An 11,824-nucleotide genomic window follows, 5' to 3' on the forward strand; every position below is an offset into this window, starting at 1 on the left:
GGCTGGAGATCTCCAGACTTCTCATCAAAAATACCATTTTTTTTGTTGCCACAAACTATGAGTATATCGTCCCGAGGTCTCCTTAAAAATATCCAGTGGTATCATGCTTCCAAATGTTGAAAACTGAGGTATTTGTCAAAACATATCCAGTGGTTTCACACTTACAGATGTTGAAATGCAGAACTGCAGTCACTGGCTTAACAGCCTTCTTGCCTGTTACTCCACCATCAGGCGTCAGATGCTTACATATTATCAAATCACTGGGGAAAACTGATGTAACACCAGGACCATGAAGGTTTTGAAATAATAACCGAAGGGACGGAGGAGGGCAACAAGAAGATATTAAGATGGCAATATCAAAATAATCAGCTGTTTTTACAATATATCCAGCATAATATACTATGTATGCCCATCTGGAAAATTTCAGCTTTTTGTGTCTCCTGCATATATTTATGTATGCATGTCTGACCTGTGTGTGCACGTGTATGTTGTTGGTGTTTGTGCATTTGTCTGTATGTGTTTGTGGATGTGTTGTTTCAGGATGAGGTGTTGGCTGCGGGCCACGGAGTATCCTGAGTAGCTGAGGTGTGCTGAGGTCAGTGGAGGACTGAGTCATGGTGACATAACACTGCAAAGGGTGCAAACCTCTCCGTCACACACACGCACACACACGCACACACTGAGTAAGTCAAGAAGTTTTGGGAGCATGTTGTCTCCTTGTCTGCTGCAGTCTGCTCACTGACTGTGTTTGATTCGTTGGCTAAAAGAGAACAAATTTGCCCTCAGTTGGTGTTTCCTTCGAGGGTTAGAGCTCCGTCTCTGTCTGATACTGCTCATTTCTTATATATACTGTACAATGTTTGTCAGTGGCTTCCCTTTGTGTGAAAACACTTGCAGTCTTACTTACTTACTTCTTAAATAGAGAGCGCTTTTTACTATAATCCACTTTACATACAGGCATATTTCATCAGCCTAAAGTTTGTCTGTGCATCTTGAGAAAGGATTGGTGACGTACAGGGACCGCGGATGTTACATTAAAACCTGGATACAGCTTTGAAGGCAGGACCTTATTCATTCCGCCCGGCTAACTTGAATTATGATTTATGATCGTGAAATGAGTCAAAAGCTAACATGCTAGCTAGTTGGGAACATGCTAGCTCCTTTCTATTTTCTCTGCACTGGGACTTTTACTTCTTGACATTTTATTTTTGTTATTGATCATGTGGGACAATAAGTTCAAACATATGTACAATCATCTTCTGTCTCATTATGAACTTTCCTCTTTTGTCGAGTAGTTTATACTCAGACAGAGGAGGATAATAAAGCTGGATGGTGACGCACGACACACAGCTAATAAAGTACAACGGCTTCAATAGTATATGTTACTCAAAGGTCAGCACTGTCAACACTCGCTAGGATATTTGTGAGCTACATGACTTTGTGGGTCAGAGTTAATCAAAGTCTTTGACCTCGCTTATAAATCCCGTCATGTCAGTACATTAGGGGCAACAGCTGGTTGAATCTGTAAATATGACATCAGACGAACCTCTTTACGGATCATCAACGTCCCTGGTATCATCAAACCCCCCAAAGCAAAGCACCAGAAGTCTGCCACGCTGCGTTTGGACCGCAGCAGCAACCTTTTCATGCTCCAGCTCTAACCTATTCCATAGGGCTTCATGTGTTTAACAACATGCTGTATGTTCTGCCCCAGATAATTACTTCACGTCTTGTTCTTTACGCTGCGATGCAGACAAGGTTTAACCTATAGGAACTGTACTGATCTGTGGCTCGGGTAACAGGAGGTTGGAGGTTTTTATCTAGGCCAGATCTGAGCTTGTAGACTTGTGTTTCAGTCACCTTCTGTTGAATCAATCTGCGAAGACTAACTAATGCTGCAAAGAACAGTATATAACCTTAATTCAAACTGTTGGCGCAGTGGATTGAAGTGAGCTCATGTAGCCATGCAAGTACTTTATTCAGCAAAAACACCAGAAAGTACATCAGAACTTGATATCAAAATATTGCAAAGAAGCTATTTTGCTTGATGGAAGTAGAAAAGTTGGTGTATCATGAGAAAGAAAATACAGCGAGGTGCGATGGAAACAGATTTCGTGAATAAATCATGATGTAGATACAGCACATGACTTAAACATGCCATATTTCCATCAAGCTTAATACATTTTTTTCTATTTTTTTAACGTCATCTTCTTCTGCAATGGTATAATGGCACCCGACTGGCGCATTAGTGCCACCGTAAGCTTATGTCGGTGAAGAAACTCCTAATATTTACAAAACACACCCATAAGTTTGCATTTTCTTTTGCTTATCGTTTAGATTTAGTTAAAAAATGTGCTAGAAAACCTATAGAGGTGAGGTTATATCAACTACATTGTTTTTAAGGTCAAGAATGAATTTTGTATCTCAACTTTTGCAGCTTTGGAGGTCATCGCTGTCAGAAATGTTATAAACTCATAAGAGAAGATAATCCTTTATTGGTCTCACAACGGGGAAATTTGCATCTGAAGGATCTCTCTTCCCCGAAGCTTCTTGCGTGTTGACCAGCTGTTGCTCATTTACAATCCAAGCACTGAAAATGGAAGGTGAAAATGTTTCTTTCAGCCGTCTGAGTCCCATCATCTTCTATTTAATTCAGTTAGTGATGAATGAGTAACCAATCCACAAATGGAGACGGATCCACCGATATCATGCTATGGTTCACTGGAACAGCCGAATTCCAGGAGAAGAGCTACAGTATGGATCGCTTTATTATTCATGACTGTTCGTGTTCATGTGAGTGCACCTGGACACATGCAATGTAAAGCCACACCTGCATCTCAACCCAACTATGGACAAACACACTCGCCTGAAAATATGTGCATGCAAACGTTCGCTCAGAGTTTTCAAGCTTTTCTGGGCCAGTATTTAAATTTGAAGTATTTTTAAGTTGTGTTTTTCCCCCATTGCTCTTTGTGAGGCTGTATTCAGGTAGTGTGGGAGGACACAACCGGGAGAGCATCATCAGTCTGTGAACTCTGCCTGGAGTATTTCTCCTCCACATCTGGTGCAGGTTCCTGGCAGCACAATGTTGGTTGAGGCACCAAACAGCATGATTGAACCTCTGAGTTAACTGGATGCATGTTCATCTGTCTTATTTTGACCAATATGGCAGTTTCTGTTTTTTACCGTGACAGTGAACATGTCATGTCCACAAGTGCTTGTAAATAAACATGAAAAACCTCCATCATGTTTATCTTACAGTCCATTTTTAGAGTTGAGGAGACCAAAGGTGACTGGACGGAGTTATGTGTGATGGGAAATTTCAACAAAATGCACAGAAACCATAATTTTCCTCAGTTCGCCGTCTGCATATATGTGATTTTCTTTTTTTCCTAAAACCAATAAACAAATGGAAAATATCCCAAACTATTAACATCTCTGATTAAACACACTTTTAATATTATCTGTTCTTGAAAATCATCATTGTCTTCAGCCATTTCAGCGTTCATCACCGGCTCCTTTACCCTCAGCTCTCCTCCTCGTCATCTTCCTCGGGAACGTGACTGTGTCGGAGGAACATGCTGGATTGTGTAACGCTGTCATATTTCTTCTGCAGTACATGTGTGTGGGGTCCAAGCCTGTCAGATTGTTCTTGCCTCTGGATTATGTGCAGTGCTGAATCTTTCTTGGCCCGCAGTAAGGATGACATGAGAGGCTTTATGTGGCGGAGGGCTGCTATAGAGACCGCGCAGCCATGCATGTACACACCACCCGGCACACCCTGAGCCCTATAAGCCCGCTTTAAAATTTGATCAGCCTACATGCTTACATTTGGATGGTTGAGATTGCAGCATCTACTGAACATTTAACCCAATAGTATTCAGATGAGACCAGTGGATGCAAAAACACATTCGCTCTTGGATCTTCTCAAAGTTTTGGGGGCAAACCTGGGGCTTTTTACAGAAACCCACCCTCCTTTCTAATGTTACAGAAAAGCAAATGAGGCAGGATGTAGCAGAACAGCAGGGACACTCAGAAGCAGCATGGAGACATGCTCTGAGGCTGCAGCCTCCGTCAGAACATTTAATTGAGTTCAGCCATGATAAGATTTCTGCAATTTTTCCAACATTTCTCTCTCCCACCCACTCGGAGCTCAGCAGGGGTTCATGTGCCCGTTTGGTTTAAGAGAGATGAGAGGGGAGCGACGGGGTGTGTAGAGGACTAAAAGCATGAAGAGGAGGTGGAAATTAGGAGCAGGCACTTTAGACAACACAAGGAGAAGAAGAAGAGTAGGCACAGAGCAACAGCAACAGGAAGATTAGAAAGAGATAAAGATAGATGATGAGATGCGTTCATCACTACACATCCGGGAGGTCCTATCATACGATTCTGCCCCATCGGAGCAGGAAAATGACCCGTTGTGACAGGCTACCAGTCTGGAATTTATAAAAGCCCCATCTCATACTGTCAGTCCAAGACACAAATGTCCCCTAGTGATATAATAATAATAATAATAATAATACATTTTATTTGTACAGCGCTTTTAAAAACTCTCAAAGACACTTTACAAGAATGGAATACATACAAGAATACATAAAATCAAGTGCATGGTGCATAAACTCAAGTGCATAGTGCGATAGAGGAGAAATATGTAGTAAAAAGAACAGTGTATGAGGATATGGATCTGTGTAGGTTTTGGGAGAACAGGTTGAGTACAGCAAACTGCTACAGGTGCAGATGAAAAGCGAGTTTGAAGAGGTGGGTTTTGAGTAATGACTTGAAGGTGGATGAGTCTGGGCAGTCACGGATGTGTTTGGGGAGGGAGTTCCAGAGGGAGGGGGCAGCAATGGAGAAGGCTCTATCCCCCCAGGTACGGTGCTTGGTCCTGAGGGGGGGTGAGAGAAGGTTAGCGTCTGAGGATCTGAGGTTTCGAGAAGGAGTGTGGTGGTGGAGCATGTCCATGAGGTAGGGAGGGGCCTGGTTGTGGAGGGCTTTATGGGTGAGTAGGAGGAGCTTGAAGTTGATTCGGTGAGGGACAGGGAGCCAGTGAAGGTTTTGGAGTACGGGGGTGATATGTTCACGGGAGCGGGTGTGGGTGAGGAGGCGGGCAGCAGAGTTTTGGATGTATTGAAGTTTATTGAGGACTTTGGAGGATGAGCCATATAGGATGCTGTTGCAGTAGTCCAGTCTTGAAGTGATAAATGCGTGGATGAGAGTCTCAGCTGCAGAGAAGGAGAGTAGTGGGCGGAGGCGGGCAATGTTTTTTAGATGGAAGAAAGCAGTTTGGGTGAGGCGGCTGATGTGCTGTTCGAATGAAAGAGTACTGTCCATGATGATGCCAAGGTTACGGATGGAGGGAGAGGGAGACAGGTTGATGTTGTCAAAGCTGAGGGTGAAGTTCTGGGTCGATGTGGTGAGATGTTTTGGGCCAATGAGTATGATTTCAGATTTGTCACTGTTGAGTTTGAGAAAGTTTTTTTGCAGCCAAGATTGTAGTTCTGACAGGCAGTTTGTGAGGGTAGAGTGGGTGGCAGGGGTGATGGATTTTGTGGAGATGTGGAGTTGGATGTCGTCGGCATAGCAGTGAAAACGGAGACCATGCCGACGGATGATGGAGCCAAGGGGTAGTAGATAGATGATGAAGAGGAGTGGACCGAGCACTGAGCCCTGGGGGACGCCTTGAAGCAGGGGGGCAGTGGAGGAGGAGCAGTTGTTGACATGGATGAACTGTTGTCTGTCTGAGAGGTAGGATTTGAGCCAGGAGAGAGCGGAGCCAGTGATGTTGAGAAATGTTTGTAGGCGGGACAGGAGGATGGAGTGGTTGATGGTGTCGAAGGCTGCAGTGAGGTCAAGGAGGATGAGTATACTGAGGTGGCCGGAGTCTGAAGAGAGGAGGAGGTCATTGGTAATTTTCAGGAGAGCGGTTTCGGTGCTGTGTTTGGGGCGAAATCCAGATTGAAAAGGTTCGTATAGTTCATGAGAGTGGAGGTGGGTTCGGATTTGTGAGGCGACAACACGTTCCAGAATCTTTGACAGGAAAGGGAGGTTTGAGATGGGACGGAAGTTTGAGATGATGTCAGGATCCAGGCCGGGTTTTTTGAGGATGGGGGTGACAGCGGCCAGTTTGAGGGATTCGGGGACAGAGCCAGAGGAGAGGGAGGAGTTAATAATGATGGCGATTAATGGGGAGATTGTAGGGAGGCAGGATTTCACGATGGAGGATGGGATAGGGTCCAGAACAGAAGTCGAGTTTTTTATCTTGGTGATAATGGGGAGGAGTTCCAGGGGAGAGACAGGGGTAAACTGTGACAGAGGTTGAGTAGTGGTGGTGGTGGTGGGGGGGGTGAGAGGTGGAGAGGCTGACATGGGGGGGGGAGTGCTTAGTTGGTTGTAGATAGTGTCAATCTTAGACTGAAAGGATGCCAGGAAGGAGTTGCATTTGTTGACTGTGAAGGAGGTGAGGGTGTTGTCGCAGGGTTTGAGGAGTTTGTTGATGGTGGAGAAGAGAGTCTTGGGGTTGTTGGAGCCAGAGTGAATAAGCTGAGAGTAGTAGGTGGACCGTGCAGCAGTGAGGGCGTTTTTGTAGTCTGAGAGGTGGTCAGTGTAAATGTTGAGATGGACTGTGAGACCGGTTTTCTTGTAGAGTCTTTCAAGCTGGCGTTTACGGATTTTCATTTGACGGAGTTGGGGAGTGTACCAGGGAGCTGAGTGGGTGAAAGAGACTGATTTGGTTTTGAGGGGGGCCAGGTTATTGAGGCAGAGGGACAGTGTGTCATTGTAATGGTTGACCAGGTCCGTGGGGTTAAAAGTTAAAGGGGGGGTGGACAGTGTGTTGGCCAGCAAGTCAGAAAAAGCTGAGGGGGAGATGGATTTAATGTTCCTGAAGGTAATGTTGCGTTTGAGTTTTGGGGGACGCAGGGGGGTGATGAAATCCATGATGATGGCCAGGTGATCAGAGATCTGTAGGTTGAGGCTGGAGAGTTTATGAAGGGTGAGACCGGCAGAGCAGACTAGGTCCAGGATGTGGCCGCGACAGTGGGTGGGGAAGTTGACATGCTGAGTGAATTGAAGGCAATGAAGCAGTTCCAGGAGGTCTGTTGCACTTTTGGAGTTAGGGTCATCGATATGGATATTGAAATCACCCAGCAGCAGAATTGAGGGGGATATGGCGGATAGCTGGGTGAGGAATTCGGCGAGGTCTGAGAGGAAGGAGTGGTTTGGTTTGGGGGGACGGTAGATGATGGTGATGACCAGGGGGGTGGGACCAGGCAGTTTGAGGGCAATATGTTCGAAAGACTGAGCAGGAGGGATGGAGATAGTGGATGCAAGGAAATTTTTCTTGAAGATGGCAGCAACGCCACCACCCCGTCCGTCAGGGCGTGGTTTGTCAATGTAGGTGTAGCCAGTGGGTGTGGTCTGATTTAGGGAGAGGTAATCGAGAGGTTTGTGCCAGGTTTCGGTTAGACAGAGGAGGTCGAGTTTATTTTCAGTGATTAGTTCATGTAGGATGGCACTTTTGTTGGTCAGAGAGCGGGTGTTGAGTAGGACCAGTTTGAGGTGTTTTTGGATCTGAGTCGAGGAGGGGGTGGCAGGAGTGCAGTGTATGGGGAGCAAGTTGTTGTTTTTCTTCATAGTCCTGGATGTACAGCATGGGCGGGGTGGTCTCTGTGTTATGATGGATTGTATGGGGAATGTTTCAGGTGGGAGGGATAATGACTGGTTGGGTCGTACGGGGGCGCTAGTGAGCTGGACAGTGGTCTGTGCCTCTGCTGGCGAGGGATGAGGAAGAGTGTCGGTGAAGGGGGTGTGTGGTGTAAATAGTCAGTCTCGTGGAGCAAAATGTACAGTGTGTTGTATGTTGGCTGCAAGCATGCGACTGCCAGTGGTGTTTGGGTGAAGGCCGTCGGGCTTGTAGAAGGAGGGGCGGTTCCAAAACAGATTAAAATTGTCCGCGAAGTTGAAACCTCGAGCGTAGCAGGCATGCTTGAGCCAGGAGTCCAGCTGGAGCAATCTGGAGAAGCGCGCGTCCCCGCGACCAATTGTGGGAATGGGACCGGAGATGAATACGGATATGAATTTATGATAACATTTATGCAGCTGGGGAATCGGCCACTTCACCGGGGCACCACACTGTCTCTGACTGTGCCGCCCGCAGGCAAACAAACACGTTGTTAGATGAGAGGGAGGCTCTTCAGAGACGAGTAAACGAAACAAACCGAATACTCTAAAATAATATAACATATGACGACGCAGCTGTTGGGAAATAAATGCAGATGCTGTGAGGAGCGTGTCTACTCGGAGACACAGGGCATGTTAGCGCAGAGAGGATACATTACATACACATACAGAGCTGTGTACAACGTATGCTTAATCAGATCATGATGGCAGAGTGCTTCGGCTCAGGTTGGGATCAGATTATCATTGCTGTAGGAAGTGAATTGATGAACGATTATGCAAATGTGAAAGTCGTCGCCACTTTGACTACCAGACTGAAACAAAGGTATGCATGAGACAAAATGACCAAATCCTCTGACAAACTATTTTGTTTTGCTAACCCTAACCCTTTTTTATTTAATGCTTTCTTGCTCCTTGACAAAACTGGAACCTACATTACCCAAAATGCAACTGCCGACAGTGTGGTCAGAGATTAGGGTGTTCGGTAGTAGCAGCAAACACAACTTCGAGACACTGGCGTCAAGCAGAGACGAGGAGCAGGCTACAGAGCTCTTTTCAGCTTATTTCATTCTTGTGACGTCACTTGTTGTGTAAAGTCCATCAATATGTTGTTTTTGTTTGTTTGTTTTTTTTGTTCTTAGTTTTCACACTTGCGTGTACACACATTCTATGTATGTGATCATTATATATCAATTGTGGTCTGAATACAGTCAAATGTAGTAACAGTGTCTCTAAGGGGACAATAGAATATCGTATCGTATCGTATCTTATCTTATCGTATCGTATCGTATTGTATCGTATCGTCAGATGCACTTGAGCTTACAGAAATATCTGAGCTTTCCATAACTTCAACTTGGGTGTCCAGGTAAACTTATTTTTAAACTTTTTAAACTGTTAACTATAATAACTCCCATATGAAATGGATGTTTGTTAAGAAGTACCTAACTAACAACGATGTAAGTAAAGACTAACGAGGCTAAATAAATGAACATTTGTGAAGGTGTACCATGCGTATGAAGGGTCTTTAATATGTAACATTTCGTCAACCATATGCTCTCTTTTTTAAGCTACATTTTTGTGGCTTATTGCAACAAAAGCAACAAAAAATAAATGTATTTTTTGTGATGCAATGTTACATAACATCCATCTCTCATCAGATGACAGTTTCCCACAAGCACTGAACGCACCACAAAAACAGGGTTTTTAAAACTACGCCTGCTTACAAATTTGTCATTATGTGATAATACTGTCATAACATTACAGATTGTGTTGTCTCTGCAAGTGTTTCCAGTATCACAGAAAAATAAAAAGCCATGGCTGACTTGAAGATCAATGTAAAAAATAATCAAAAATATACACAGCTTGTAATCTTGCTAATCATCCAGCTATCAGCTAGTATTTACAAAACATGGGACCAACGTGTTCATAGATTGTATCCTGTCTGTGTGTGTGTGTGTGTCCTTTCAGAGGCCCAGCAGACCCCACAGTGAGCTCTAAGTAGCGCTGATTAAATTTGGCCTCCCTCTGGTCCTCTCCGTTGCTTTTAGGATGCAGAGATAATGTTCATTAGGAGAGACGGGCGGGGACTTGGGGAGGCGGATGCTCGCATGTTGCTAAAGTGTGGCTGTAACAGGGAGTGATGGGAGGGTAATACAATTTGGTTGCATTTGGAGATGTGACTAAGGGTTAACTTTATGGAGTGTATGTGCATGAACGTATGAACCGTGAAATGCCTCTGATGCACGAGGGGAGGAGCGAGGCCAAAGTTCAGGTGAGAGTTAGACACTGTGTTCCTGCAGCTTGTCCTCACAGCACATGTGTGAGGAGTCACATATCACACAGCATTTGTTCAGAGGTTGTTTGCTTTACTCATTCCTGCTGCTCTCAGGAGCTCTGTCTGGCACGATCTGATATCACTGCACTAGTGTTGTTTCTACAACATCACAATTAACGTCGCTCCACGACCATTATTGCAACTGACCACACATTTTTGTGATCTCGTAACTAACTCCGGGAAGACACACACACGGGAGAAGTTAGCCTTTCTAACACATGGTTAACTTATTGAAATGATGTATTTTAACCTAAAACATGATCTTTTCCATTTGCTCACCGAGTAGTTTTGTTGACAGACAACTGACATTAAAGAGCTTGAAAAAATGTGTTCACTGAGTTTAAAAATAGGAAGTCAACAAGATAAAAATAAGGTCCACACAGGACACAAACCCAAGTCTCCTCCTCCTTGTGCTCGACCCATTCAACCATCATGACTCGCTCCAGATGTGGACAAGGAACAACAACAGCCATGGCGATATCATATAAAGCCATGTTCTCTGTGAGGCTTAAAGCAATAATTTGATATTTTGGGGATTATGCTTATTTGCTTTGAGTTCAACAAAATCGCTGGAATAAATGTTGGCAATATATGATTCTTCAAACCACGTTCAATTTCCAATTTTACCTTCCCCCAAAAATGACATATTACAGGAGCAAAGAGGAAGTCAAGTAATTATTATAGTACGAAAAAGTTTTGCACCTCTGTCTGAAACCTCTGACGTTGCCACGGGATGTCCATTGCTTGTTAAGTCAATGCTGGTTTCTTTAAAGCACAACTATGATCCTTCCCCGACCTTAACCAGGTGTTTATTATCATATCATGACCACAAAGCTCGCATTACCTTTATAAAGTTGCTATTTTAACCCAAACCATGATTGATCTTTCCCTGAACCTCTTTGTGCCTAAACCTAACCAGTGTTAAAGTTGATTAAATGAATAATGCCTACATCCCCAGTAATATTGTGCACATATATGGAAAAATAAATCAATTTCTTTGTTTGGTTTTTATGGATTTATTTTTCAACACGGGCTTATAATGGTTTTGAACTAGCACAGAGAAATGATGTCCTGCAGACAGGGGAATCAGATCAGACAGCGTGGACTATCAACATATTTTGTTGTTTAATTTAGAGGCCTTGTCGCCTCGTGAAGCCTCTGCTGCACTCAAGGAAGTCGCTGCTCCCTGCCAAGAAGTAGTACGGGACATTAACCCCATGTAAAACCACAATGTGGTCGTAACGTGTTAATCACTGACCTTTCAACAGAAAAGCTAGTTGTAACGTGTTAATCACTGACCTTTCAACAGAAAAGCTAGTTGTTTCCCCCTGTTTTCACTCTTTATGCTAAGCTAAGCTCATGGCTGGTGGTGAGAAAAAAAACCTGTCTACTATTCTAATGAAAAGTCTGCTCCTGTCTCTTCTTCACAATCTTTATTTGAATTTTTACTTTTCTCCTTTGCTACCTCCTTCTCCTTCTCCTCCTCCTCTTCCTCTGCAGTGAAATAATTAGCTGGAGTCATTTTGTGAGGCACATTTAAGGCCATGTCTTCTTCCTGCCCTCTCCTCCGCTCACATAACCAGAGGGACCTCTGGGGTAGTTATACCGCATTGACGTGTGCAGACTGAGGAAGCCTGCAGCCTTTCCACTCACTCACTCACTCACTCACTCACACACACACACACACACGCACACACACACACACACACACACACACACACACACACACACACACACACACACACACACACACACACACACACACACACACACACACACCCCCCTCTATGATGCCTGATCAAACCAATGATGATC

Source organism: Pagrus major, chromosome 18, assembly GCF_040436345.1.
Source record: "Pagrus major chromosome 18, Pma_NU_1.0".
NCBI classification, from domain to species: domain Eukaryota; kingdom Metazoa; phylum Chordata; class Actinopteri; order Spariformes; family Sparidae; genus Pagrus; species Pagrus major.